This window comes from Bufo gargarizans, chromosome 4, assembly GCF_014858855.1.
Source record: "Bufo gargarizans isolate SCDJY-AF-19 chromosome 4, ASM1485885v1, whole genome shotgun sequence".
In the NCBI taxonomy this organism is placed as follows: domain Eukaryota; kingdom Metazoa; phylum Chordata; class Amphibia; order Anura; family Bufonidae; genus Bufo; species Bufo gargarizans.
The window spans coordinates 341,658,346-341,673,320 of NC_058083.1; positions in this window are offsets into that span (position 1 = coordinate 341,658,346).

Genomic DNA, 14,975 nt, shown 5'->3' on the forward strand with positions numbered 1-14,975 from the left:
AATAAGAATGGATGCCAGATTCACTTCCTTGCCCGCCAGGATATCCTTTTTAATATGCTCCGGGACAAAGTGGGAAGGGGCGATCTGAGGGGTGGCAGAAGGCCTACCTGCAACGTCCAGCGGAATGGCAGGGGTGACTGCCGACCCTGGAAATTGCGGTGAGACTGCGGGCCTGGATTCCAAAACCGCTACCCTAGCCTGAATGTCCGAAACCGAGCCAGCTAGACCAGTGATGGAATCTGAGCTAGGGCCAGCTGTATAGAATCGAGGTTGGAATGGTCCGCCATCGGGACCGGGGCCGTCATCAGCAGGCGATACAATTCAGCCTTGCGGGCAGACGCCGGATGCCGTATTCCCCTGCGGTTAAGTTCGGCGACCAATCTTGGCACCGTCCAGCTTCTCAACGATGTGCCACTGTTGCGCCCTGAGACGGGAGTTCCTGGCATGGAGATGTTATCGTCCATATCGGAGGAGACGTGAGACATATTTGACCTGAGAAAAAAGATGAGTAAAGTACACCTAGAAAATGAAACGGTACAGACGAATGCGGAGAGGCCGGACGGAAGACTTGTGAGAAAGAATGAAGGTGAGTAAAAATGCCCATCGGACGAACAACCTACATAGTAGGACACGAATGGATTTGGAAGCACGGCTCCAAAACCCCAAATGCTTAAGTTGGAGCTAATGAAAGGAAAATGACCCTGAGTATGAACCGAAGTTTGAACCCTGCCTTGATAACCATCTAAAACTGACTTACCAGAGAGCGCCTCAGAATTGCCTGGCCGAAAACGTAGAAAAACGTACAACACAACGTCAGAATTTAAAAGAACATATACGAACCCCCTGAAGAACCGGGAGACACAGACAACCTGGGCGATCCAGGGACATTGACAACCTGGGCTAACCAGGGACATTGACAACCTGGGCGATCCAGGGACATTGACAACCTGGGCGATCCAGGGACATTGACAACCTGGGCGATCCAGGGACACAGACAACCTGGGCGATCCAGGGACACAGACAACCTGGGCGATCCAGGGACACTGACAACCTGGGCGATCCAGGGACACTGACAACCTGGGCGATCCAGGGACACTGACAACCTGGGCGATCCAGGGACACTAACAACCTGGGCGATCCAGGGACACTGATAACCTGGGCGATCCAGGGACACAGACAACCTGGGCGATCCAGGGACACAGACAACCTGGGCGATCCAGAGACATTGACAACCTGGGCGATCCAGGGACATTGACAACCTGGGCGATCCAGGGACCCAGAAAAAATGGAACGACCGGGAGACAGAAGCAAATTGAGACAGAAACGAAAACCCGCTGACTTAAAACAGTAAAGTAAAAAGCTCCCCCTAACCTAGACGGAAAATTCTGGCACTATGATGCTGTAAGATTTTAATTCTGCTATATATATACATATATATTATATATATATATATATATATATTTTTTTTTTAATAACCAGCCTATGTATCGCTGCTCTGAGTTCTAAACGGGCACATGCATGGTGTTTTTATTCCGCCGGTAACCTGTGGAGGGGTTGGGGAGCACAAATGAAGCTGCGCCCCCCCCTGGAAACAGGAGTACCCCTGCAACATAAGACCAGAATTTGCCAACACCTCCTGTGCTGGAAGCGCAGTTTAGACTTTGGGCAACCTGGGCGATCCAGGGACACTGACAACCTGGGCGATCCAGGGACACTGACAACCTGGGCGATCCAGGGACACTGACAACCTGGGCGATCCAGGGACACTGACAACCTGGGCGATCCAGGGACACTGACAACCGGGGCGATCCAGGGACACTGACAACCTGGGCGATCCAGGGACACTGACAACCTGGGCGATCCAGGGACACTGACAACCTGGGCGATCCAGGGACACTGACAACCGGGGCGATCCAGGGACACTGACAACCTGGGCGATCCAGGGACACAGACAACCTGAGCGATTCAGGGACATTGACAACCTGGGCGATCCAGGGACATTGACAACCTGGGCGATCCAGGGACATTGACAACCTGGGCGATCCAGGGACACAGACAACCTGGGCGATCCAGGGACACAGACAACCTGGGCGATCCAGGGACACTGACAACCTGGGCGATCCAGGGACACTGACAACCTGGGCGATCCAGGGACACTGACAACCTGGGCGATCCAGGGACACTAACAACCTGGGCGATCCAGGGACACTGATAACCTGGGCGATCCAGGGACACAGACAACCTGGGCGATCCAGGGACACAGACAACCTGGGCGATCCAGAGACATTGACAACCTGGGCGATCCAGGGACATTGACAACCTGGGCGATCCAGGGACCCAGAAAAAATGGAACGACCGGGAGACAGAAGCAAATTGAGACAGAAACGAAAACCCGCTGACTTAAAACAGTAAAGTAAAAAGCTCCCCCTAACCTAGACGGAAAATTCTGGCACTATGATGCTGTAAGATTTTAATTCTGCTATATATATACATATATATTATATATATATATATATATATTTTTTTTTTAATAACCAGCCTATGTATCGCTGCTCTGAGTTCTAAACGGGCACATGCATGGTGTTTTTATTCCGCCGGTAACCTGTGGAGGGGTTGGGGAGCACAAATGAAGCTGCGCCCCCCCCTGGAAACAGGAGTACCCCTGCAACATAAGACCAGAATTTGCCAACACCTCCTGTGCTGGAAGCGCAGTTTAGACTTTTATAAAAAGTCTCAAAAATTGCCTCACACTGGCTCTGCTAACTGAGCCTTTAAATCCTTCATGACACACATCCTGAGCGGCATGTGACCGGTAGGGCACGAAGCTAGGACACCGCTCCCCCAACCCAGCCGCCTGTAATTCCGTGGGCGGAACGTACTGGGGGAGAGCGGCATCTCAACCCCGCACCCCCGGGGCTAGAGACCAGGCCGGACGTGATACACAGTTGGAGCGGGGCCAGCTGAACCCCGATTACCTGGCAGGCTGGCGTGTGGCGAAGCTGACGTCGGCGGCACGTGACCACGGTATCACCGGAAGTGACGACACTGACCAGAGGAGGGAGCGCGATGCCGCAGCGATGCGTGAAGCTCGGGCGCCTGGCTGAAAGGTAGCGAGGGGTATATATGGCCAGACACCCCTCCCACAAATGCAGGCTGGTAACAGCCTTACCTATATATATATATATATATATATATATATATATACAGTACAGACCAAAAGTGTGGACACACCTTCTCATTCAAAGAGTTTTCTTTATTTTCATAAATTGTAGATTCACACTGAAGGCATCAAATCTATGAATTAACACATGTGGAATTATATACATAACAAAAAAGTGTGAAACAACTAAAAATGTCATATTCTAGGTTCTTCAAAGTAACCACCTTTTGCTTTGATTACTGCTTTGCACACTCTTGGCATTCTCTTGATGAGTTTCAAGAGGTAGTCACCTGAAATGGTTTTCACTTCACAGGTGTGCCCTGCAAGGTTTAATAAGTGGGATGTCTTGCCTTATAAATAAGGTTGAGACCATTAGTTGCGTTGTGGAGAAGTCAGGTGGATACACAGCTGATAGTCCTACTGAATAGACTGTTAGAATTTGTATTATGGCAAGAAAAAAGCAGCTAAGTAAAGAAAAATGAGTGGCCATCATTATTTTAAGAAATGAAGGTCAGTCAGTCTGAAAAATTGGGAAAACTTTGAAAGTGTCCCCAAGTGCAGTCACAAAAACCATCAAGTGCTACAAAGAAACTGTCTCACATGCAGACCACCCCAGGAAAGGAAGACCAAGAGTCATCTCTGCTGCGGAGGATAAGTTCATCCGAGTCACCAGCCTCAGAAATCGTAGGTTAACAGCAGCTCAAATTAGAGACCAGGTCAATGCCACACAGAGTTCTAGAAGCAGACACATCTCTAGAACAACTGTTAAGAGGAGACTGTGTGAATCAGGCCTTCATGGTAGAATATCTGCTTGGAAACCACTCCTAAGGACAGGCAACAAGCAGAAGAGACTTGTTTGGGCTAAAGAACACAAGGAATGGACATTAGACCAGTGGAAATCTGTGCTTTGGTCTGATGAGTCCAAATTTGAGATCTTTGGTTCCAACCACCGTGTCTTTGTGCGACGCAGAAAAGGTGAATGGATGGACTCTACATGCCTGGTGTGATGGTGTGGGGGTGCTTTTCTGGTGACACTAATGGGGATTTATTCAAAATTGAAGGCATACTGAACCAGCATGGCTACCACAGCATCTTGCAGCGGCATGCTATTCCATCCGGTTTGTGTTTAGTTGGACCATCATTTATTTTTCAACAGGACAATGACCCCAAACACACCTCCAGGCTGTGTAAGGGCTATTTGACCATGAAGGAAAGTGATGGGGTGCTGCGCCAGATGACCTGGTCTCCACAGTCACCGGACCTGAACCCAATCGAGATGGTTTGGGGTGAGCTGGACCGCAGAGTGAAGGCAAAAGGACCAACAAGTGCTAAGCATCTCTGGGAACTCCTTCAATACTGTTGGAAGACCATTTCCGGTGACTACCTCTTGAAACTCATCAAGAGAATGCCAAGAGTGTGCAAAGCAGTAATCAAAGCAAAAGGTAGCTACTTTGAAGAACCTAGAATATGACATATTTTCAGTTGTTTCACACTTTTTTGTTTTGTATCTAATTCCACATGTGTTAATTCATAGTTTTGATGCCTTCAGTGTGAATCTACAATTTTCATAGTCATGGAAATAAAGAAAACTCTTTGAATGAGAAGGTGTGTCCAAACTTTTGGTCTGTACTGTATATATATATATATTTATTTATTTATTTTCCAATAGTCATATTTCTAACGTTAACATGGTTTTGTATGATAATGACAATTATTTTCAGCTTAATCAAAACAAATAGCTAATTCACTACATTAACTGTATAGCTACCAATATAAGTAAGTTCCCCCTAGTGAGGCGATAGAATTACAGACCTGCTCAATGTAATGGTGGATAGAGAGCACTCAGAATGAAATGGTACACCACTAAATCACTAAATGTATCAAGGCTAAAGAGATGATATAAATATCATAAAATGTATATATGGCCCAGACAAGATGTCAAATACATATAGCTAACCAAAGCTATCAGGACAGAATCAGGATCCAATACAATACACAACAAGGTATAAAGTGCATAGTGCAAATATATCAAAGTGCATTGATATATTATGCTGAAATGCCCATTAGGGAGCCATAAAGTGAATACCTGTGCATAGTGCACGTGCTAAGCCTGCACATAGGGTAAGACACCAAAAAAGAAAACGAGGCTAGCACAAATGGTAATGAATGTAAGCTTTATTATAGTCTCAACACAAGACGGAATGCATTAAAATACAAATAAAAAACAATGCAATGGTGGATAGAGAGCACTCAGAATGATATGGTACACCACTAAATCACTAAACGTATCAAGGCTAAAGAGATCATATAAATATCATAAAATGTATATATGGCCCAGACAAGATGTCAAATACATATAGCTAACCAAAGATATCAGGACAGAATCAAGATCCAATACAATACACAACAAGGGATAAAGTGCATAGTGCAAATATAACAAAGTGCATGGATATATTTTGCTGAAATGCCCATTAGAGAGCCATAAAGTGAATACCTGAGTGGTGAACCAGCAGAGCCCCAACGCACGTTTTGCGTAAGCTTCTTCAGGGGGAGAGTGTGTAACTGTGCGTTGGATCACCGCGGAGACCTATTGATCTGAATTTAGGGAATGGGCTACCAATACAGAGTGGAACGATCCTGTTCTCCATAACCAATTATGTCAGGGTCTCTCTGAGAGTGTTGAGTTTTGGAGTACCGCACTCCGTTTAGGTTCACTGGTGCCTGCAAGGACTTGTTCAGTCGTACTCAAATGATAGAAAGATTGCAGCACACAGTTTTTCTCTTTGCTTATTAAATTTTAAATCTTTTTGTCATCATATGATAAAGTTCCAGTGCAAATTTTACAGCTTAATCTATAGAAGATAATGACCAGACGTTTTGGCCTGTCAAGGCCTTCTTCAGCGGTCTTAAATCTTAGATGCTGTGTTTCAGGTGTGTTGTGCTGGATGCACTGGAACTTGATCATATGATGACAAAAAATTAAAAAATTTAATAAGTAAAGAGAAAAACTGTGTGCTGCAATCTTTCTATCATTAGGGTCTCTCTGAGAGACTGCAGGACACGTTGGTTTTTCATGAAAATCCTAAGTCATTGGAAGTAGCTATGTCCCTTACTGTACGTCTTGATAGACGCCTAAGGAAAAGATCTAGGGGTGCTCACCTTTAGTACGTACTGTCCAATAAGGGTACTGCTTCCTTTGACACTTATGATGGAGAGACACTGGTGGTTGCGCCTTGCGAGGAGCCTATGCAGTTGGTAGGAGCTACTCCTGGAACTACTGGCAAAAGTTTGGGTCATGTGAAAGAAGTCTGCTTTTGTTGTGGCAAGAAGGGACATTTTGTGAATATTTGTCCATACTTGCAGCATCAAGGTGTAAACAAAAAGGAAAAAACGTTTAATCCCCAAATTACTATTGGTGGTGGTTGTGGGGAGCAAGAAAACCTACTTTTGTCTTTTACTGGTAGTACCTATTTTCTCCTGTCTGCCGAGGTGGTGCTAGAGTCCAAAACTGTCAAAATCGAAGCATTTATCGACAGTGGGGCAGGAGTTAACTTGATGGACAGTTTGTACACATTCACGGGTTGACTACTAATGCATTCGAGAAAAGTATTTCTATCTTTGCAATTGACTCAGCACCTCTCACCCAAAAATGCCTGTCACAGGTAGTGAATGACAATCATTTAAGAGTGGGTGATTTGTATCAGGAATCTATCTCCTGTTATGTCTTGGAGTGTTTGCCTGCTCCGTTGGTGTTGGGCTTACCATGGTTAATAGGGTATTCCCATCATAGACAATGGGGGCATATCGCTAGCATATGTCCCCATTGGCTGATAGGATATACTGAGAACGGAGCGGGGAGTGCTGTGGCTGGAGGACCCCAGATTTTCGGATCCGTCCACCACCAAACGCTAATCCCCCCCCCACTCACGTGATGACGTGATGACGTAGAGTACGTCACGCTCTCCGCCTCCCCGCGGCTCGGCTGTCCTGCTGCCTTGAATCTCCTGGCGTCCTCGTGCTGATCTCCGCTCGCATCCTCTTCATGATCGTGGGACATGCGTCGCTGCCCCGACTGCTGAGCTTGGACGTGGAGTCTGTCCTTAGCTTCTGCCGATCCTGCCGATCCTCTTTCCTCCTCTCCTCCTCTCCGTGCTGCCGTGGTTAGTTCTGTGTGTGGAGTTCGTCTTCAGCCCTTGTCGATCCACCGTTCTCCTCCCTGTGTCACTGTAAGTAGCCCTCTTGTGTTTCTCCCGGCTGATGGTCTGCAGGACGGGTTGATGAAATTTATTCGGGACTGCTGCCGATTCTCCCTTCTCTCTCCTTGTGTCACTGTAAGTAGTCCTGCTGTGCTGTGTTTTTTCCGGTTAATGGACCGCAGGACGGACTGATGAAATTTATTTGGAATCTCCGTTGATCGTCTGACATGTATCTGACCTTCTCCTTGTGCCTTCAGTTTTCGCCGATTTGTTCCCCCTCCTTCTTGATGTCGCTGTGACTAACCTCCCTGTGATTGTTGATTGTGACTAATCCTGTGTGGAGATCGACGGGCTGCTGGAGGACTCTTCAGGGGGCTTGAATGATTTCTATGATATATTTGAACCCCTCCTTGTGCCTCTAGATTTTGTTCACTATTCTCCCCTCTTCCTTTACACTGCTGGGATCAACCCTACAAACTTTACTTTGACAGGCTGTTGGAGACTGTGGTTTCTTCATTTTCTGCTGCTGAGGCCCCTCAGGACTTCCAATTCCTGGCTGGTAGGGGAAGGTTGAAAACCGGTGAGATTGCTCCTTTTTTTTTTTTCTTTTCTCCCCCAGATGTCTTTTCCCTTGGATGATATCGACCATTAAAAAAAAACAAAAACAAAAAAAAATACTTTTTCCATCTTAAAACACATTTGAAAAAAGTGAGGTGGCTACAAATATAAAAGGAGCAAACTATAAAGTACAAAGTATAAAGCGGAAAGTGGAAAAAAAGAGGAAAAAGGAAAGAAGGGGAGAAAGAGCATAAAGAAGAGGGGAAAAAAAAAAAAAAAAAGGAGAATAAACAAGAAGGGAGAGGAAAAAAAAGGAAAGGAGAAAGGAAAGAGGAAAAGAAGGAAAAAGAAGGGAAAAGAAAAAAGAAAAAAAAAAAGGAGAAAAAAAAATAAATAAAAAGGAAGAAGAAGTGATACATATACAAAAGGAGAGAAAGAGGCGGAACAAGGAAAAAAAAAAAAAGAGAGCAGGAACAAGGTATGGCTCCAAAAGCTAGTAGGCGCTCGGCTGACCTCTCAAGTCAGAAACTCGGGTCCAAAACTGTTGAAACAACAAAAATAGACCAGTTCCTGAGGTCTCCGAGGGTTAATACGAGGGGCGGACAAAAGGAACCTGTCACAAAAAAAAAATGACGATCAGAGATGACTGAGTTAGAACCACAAAAAGCCTCTAGATACCCCGAAGAGGAAGACGGTATAATGGGGGAAGTTATCCCTAATGACAACTCCTCTCCGTTAGAAGAAATACTGCTAGCGGTTAAACAAAATGGGGATTTAATACAGGCTGTTACAACCCAACTTGGGTTTATCCAAGTTGATGTGGGACTAATAAAAGACGATTTGTCAAAAATGCGAGACAGAGTTAACAACCTCGAGAGTTCCGTTGCCCTGATACAGAATGAATCCAAAAAAATAAATATCGAAGTCTCCACATTTAAATTAGAGTATAACCTTCTGAAGAAAAAGGTGGCGGACCTTGAGGATAGGTCACGAAGATACAACGTGAGAATAATAGGGATTCCAGAGGGTGCGGAAGAGAAGAACCCAACCCAATTTATACAGAAGTTAATCTTTGAGAACTTTGGGAAAGATTCGTTTTCTTCTTTTTTTATGATCGAAAGAGCTCATCGGGTCCCAGGGGGTAAACCAATTCCAGGGAGACAACCTCGGACATTTCTTGTTAAGTTATTGACCACAGGGGATAAAGACATCCTTTTGAGAAGGGCGAGGGAATCCTCACCGGTTGTATATAATGGGAATAGATTGGCCTTTTTTCCAGATTTCTCAAAAGTTATACAAGAAAAGAGACGCACATTTATGACTGTCAAAAAGAGGCTAAGAGAAAGGGACATTAAATATTCTCTTATATTCCCAGCAAAATTGCGGATTATTTTCAATGATAAAACTCTTTTTTTTGACACCTCGGAAGAAGCCGCGGATTGGCTTGATCGAAATAATCTATGATTTAATTGTTTTATGATCTGGTGGGAATAATAATTGTTATGAGGGGCTTATACCCCTAAATTTATTTCTCTTCGCTTCCTAATGGGGGTGGCCGAGTGGGGGGAGTGCGGGAGGGATGGTCATAGGTAAGAAATCTACTACAATATGTGGTGGATTACCTGTACGTGGGGGGGGGGGGGGGTTGGGGTAGGGCTGTGGTGCGTCAAAATAGGTGTTTTTTTTTTTTTTCCTCTCTTTTTTTCTCTTTTTCTTCCTTTTTTTTCCTTTCCATCTCCTCTTTTCCTATTTAACCGTTGTTGATAATGCAGACTAGAATTATTGCCTGGAATATACGTGGTTTGGGGGATAGAGGAAAGAGACAAGCGGTTTTTGACTTGACTCAGGTCCACTTACCAGCAATAGTATGTCTGCTAGAGACCCACCTCACTGAGGAGACCTCTAGGGTGGTCGACAGGGGATGGGCTGCGCACACTTATCATTCTACCTTCTCCAATTACTCGAGAGGTGTTACTGTCTTGATACATAGACTTATTGATTTCGTTTGTGAGGCATCCTCTGTCGACCAACAGGGGAGATTTATTTTTTTATATTGCAGGTTAAGGGGGAAGATATGTATTTTGGCCTTTGTCTATATTCCACCGCCATTTTCCTTTTCGGTCCTTAACTCTTTGGTATTATTTATGGATAAATGGCCAGAGTGTCCAACACTGATTATTGGCGATTTTAACTGTGTCATTGATCCTGTACGTGATAGGGTCTCTACGAGTGTCAGGAGTGACAGTCCGATCCAGGGGTCTCCCCTGGCACAGTTTTGCCTGGAGGCTGGTTTTGAAGATGCTTGGGAATATCTAGGACAGGGGAAAAGGGCTTTTTCATGTTTTAGTAAAGCAGGTAAATCGATGTCCAGAATAGATCTTGCATTGATAAGTAGTAAACATGTGAAATTGGTAAAGCGAATGAAATATGAAACGAGGTCAATATCGGATCACTCTCCGTTACTACTTGAACTCTGCTTATCTCAGGAAAGATATACACCAAAACCTCCTTTTAGACTAAATCCTTATTGGCTATCAGTTATAAAGACACATGAAATAATCCAAAATGAAATTGGCCGATTCTTGGAAAATAACTATGGCTCAGCAAAAATTCAAGTGGTATGGGATACTTTTAAGGCGTATATGAGGGGATTGATGGTTAGTAACATCGCGAACCTTAGAAAGGAGTACGGGAAAAAACTGAAAAATCTAGAAGAACGTGTAGCACTGGCGACAGAATCCTTTTACATGAATAAGACGGAGGAGAACAGGGAAAATATGCAAAGAGCCACACAAATATATTCTAATTTTTTATTGGACAAGGCCCAACAGAGCCTTTTCTTTAAAGGGCAAAAATACTTTACCGAGTCAGGGCGACCCGGTAAATTCTTGTCCAGAGTAATTTCAAGTCAACAATCCAAAAAATATATAGATAAGGTTCGATTGATTGATGGTAGGATGGTCACTAGACAGGGTCCGGTAGAGAAGGCCTTTGTTGACTATTTCCTTGATTTGTATAAAGCCGAATCCAACCTCACAGATGATAAGATAGATTTCTATCTTGACAGGATCATCTTTCCAACTATTACTGAGACGCAAAAGAAAGCACTTTAACTAGAGGTCTCAATTCAGGAACTTGAGGGAGCTATTAAATTATCTTCAGCTAACTCCACTCCTGGTTCAGATGGGCTCCCATATGAATTCTACAGTAAATATAGGGATTGTATTCTCCTGAGACTGTTGGAGGTCTTTGCTGAATCAATGGAGGATGGGAAGCTGCCAGACTCAATGATGGAGGCTGTAATAATATTAATCCCAAAAAAAGGCAAGGACCCTTTAGATTTAGAATCTTATAGACCAATCTCACTGCTTAATGCAGATGTAAAGCTTCTTGCGAGGGTCCTGGCTACAAGGCTTTCTAGGGTCATTTCCTCTATTGTCCATCCGGATCAGAGTGGCTTTATTCAAAACAAGGGCACACATCATAATTTACATCGGCTTTTTTCTAATATTCAGGCCCCTGGGGGGACCGCTCGCTCCATCCTGTCATTGGATGCCTCTAAGGCCTTTGACAGGGTGGAGTGGCGCTTCCTCTGGAAGGTTCTGGCAAGGATGGGCTTTGGGGAAAAGTTTATACGTACTCTTAAGTTATTATATAGATCTCCAAGGGCAAAATTGAGTCTTAATGGAATCTTGAGTAGTAGTATTGATTTAAATAGAGGCACACGGCAGGGCTGTCCATTATCCCCCCTGTTATTCGATATTTATATCGAACCCCTTGCGATGGCCATCAGGCAGGTTGATCAGGTTAAAGGATTTGGTACGCTAGGAGTACAAGACCGTATCTCCTTATATGCGGATGATGTTTTGTTTTTTATAGACCATACGGAAATTACTCTTCCTAGGATTATTCAAATGGTTAAAGCATTTGGTGAGGTGTCTGGTCTTCTTATAAACTGGGCCAAGACCAGCTTGATGCCAATAGACCCCCTGCCACAGAAAGAGGTTCTCGTGACACAGTTAGACATTGTTGACACTTTTCAATATTTGGGTTTGACTATATCACCTCGGGTTGAAAATTTTGTACAACTTAATTTGATCCCCATAATGGTAAGGACTAGAGCTAAAATAGGGATCTGGCTGAGACTTCCCCTATCCAGAGCTGACCGAGTTTCACTAGTTAAAATGGTGATACTACCACAATTTCTTTATGTGCTCAGGAATACACCTATTTGGATACAAGATAAATATTTTAAACTCATGGAAAGAATAATTAATGATTTAATATGGGGAAGAAAGCGAGTTCGAATAAAGCTGGAATATTTGTATAAATCAGTGGAGTGCGGGGGTTTAAATCTCCCTTACTTTAAAGGGTACTTTATTGCAGCCCAGTTATTGATGTGCTATGAATCAGAGAACAGTGCATTGCTGGGGAAGTTGGTAACTAGCCATGCCCACAATAATATTTTTACCTTGTTGGAATCTGGTCTATTGAAGAGTTATGAGCGAGGCTACAGAGAGACTACAAAATTACTCCTGAAAGTGTGGGCTACAACTAGGACATGGTTGAAGGTTAAGGGTTCACTTACATTTACGCCTCTTTGGCACAATTTGTATTTACAAAGGCTAGATGATATTGCAGCTGACACATTTTGGCACAAGAATAAAATTCAGTATATTTCACAGGTAGTTAAAGATAGAGAAATTAAACCATTTATAGAGATGACACATAATATAGAAAATCTTTCATGGTTTAGGTATTTTCAATTGCGCTCAGTACTATCCAGTTTGGATGATAAACTGGTGTTGGATATAGATAATTCATCTTTTTTGAATGATTGGGTAGGGGGTACACTGTCTAGAATAAAAATTTCAAATATATATAAGTTACTACTTAAGGCACGGTTTAGTGATACACAGTCACCAGGACAAAGAGCGTGGGAGGTGGATTGTCCGAATTTACAAATAGAAGGGTGGGAGAATATTTTTGGGAACTTAGTCTCACTATCCCAGAACTTCAACCATGTTTTAATACAATTTTATATTTGCCATAGATTATATATCACTCCTTTATGAATGAATAAATGTGGATTAAGAGACACGTCTAACTGCCCTAAATGCGACACTGTAGGAGCGGACTTTCTTCATATGATATGGACTTGTCCAGAACTCATAAACTACTGGAATACTATAAATAATTGTATTATGTATAAACTAAAAATACGAATCCCTTTTGAACCACAAGTATTCGTGCTTAATGATCTTTCCAAATTAAATAATCACAAGTATCAAAAGATCCTCCTGAGTAGGATATTGATGTTGGCCAGAGTGTTGGTCAGTCGGACCTGGTTTGCTCGATATACCCCAGATATAATTACATGGATAAATCTAATTGTTAAGGTAAAAAATTATGAGAAAATTATGTATAAACAGAGGGAAGCTGAGGAGAAGTGGATTAAGATATGGGGTGGTTGGAGGACTTGATTAGTTGTGTTTAAATTCTTTATTTATAAAGGTCTTTATTTCGACGCACCACAGGTAGGGGGGGAGGGGGAGGGTTTTTTTTTTTTTTTTTTAGGGAACTGGGGTTGGCGAGAAATTGTATCCTTTCTTCTATTTGTAATGTTTTGATATATTAATTAATAAAGATAATAAAAAAAAAAAAAAAAAACGCTAATCCCCTCCTCTCCCATAGAAGTGAATGGGAGCGTACTGCGCATGTGCGGCCCATGCTCCCATTAATTTTTTATGAGGCCGACGGAATTAGCCGAGCCAGGGCTGAGCTATTTTCGGCAGCCCCATAGAAAATAATGGAGGGCGGCTGCGCATGCACAGTGCACCCGCCTTCACTTTCTGGGCTCCGTTCTCGATATAGGTGTGGGTCCCAGTGGTAGGACACCACCTATCAGACAATAGGGGCATATCCTAGCGATATGCCCCCATTGTCTGAGATGGGAAAACCCCTTTAACCACTTAAGGACCACAGGTTTATACCCCCCTAGTGACCAGGCCCTTTTTTACAAATCGGCATTCCACAACTTTAACGGTTTCACTGATGGGCATAGTGAGTTCATAGAACTTTTTATTTTTTGTCACAAGTTAGCAGAAAATTATGATTTTTATTTTTTTTCTTACAAAGTCTCATAATCCACTAACTTGTGACAAAAAATAAAAACTTCCATGAACTCACTATGCCCATCACAAAATACCTTGGGGTGTCTTCTTTCCAAAATGGGGACACTTGTGGGGTAGTTATACTGCCCTGGCATTTTAGGGGCCCAGATGCGTGAGAAGAAGTTTGAAATTAAAATCTGTAAAAAATGACCGGTGAAATCCGAAAGGTGCTCTTTGGAATGCGTGCCCCTTTGCCCACCTAGGCTGCAAAAAAGTGTCACACATGTGGTATCGACGTACTCAGGAGAAGTTGGGGAATGTGTTTTGGGGTGTCATTTTGCATATACCCATGCTGGGTGAGAGAAATATCTTGGCAAAAGCACATTTCACATTTTTTTATACAAAGTTGGCATTTGACCAAGATATTTATCTCACCCAGCATGGGTATATGTAAAATGAGACCCCAAAACACATTGCCCAACTTCTCCTGAGTATGGCGATACCAGATGTGTGACACTTTTTTGCAGCCTAGATGCGCAAAGGTGCCAAAATTCCTTTTAGGAGGGCATTTTTAGACATTTGGATCCCAGACTTCTTGTCACGCTTTAGGGCCCCTAAAAAGCCAGGGCAGTATAACTACCCCACATGTGACCTCATTTTGGAAAGAAGACACCCAAAGGTATTCAATGAGGGGCATGGCGAGTTCATAGAATTTTTTTTTTTTTGGCATAAGTTAGCGGAATTGATATTTGTTTTCTCACAAAGTCTCAATTTCCGCTAACTTGGGTCAAAAATGTAAAACTTTCATGGACTCAATATGCCCCTCAGCGAATACCTTGGGGTGTCTTCTTTCCAAAATGGGGTCATTTGTGGAGTGTTTGTACTGCCCTGGCATTTGAGGGTCTCCGCAATCATTACATGTATGGCCAGCATTAGGAGTTTCTGCTA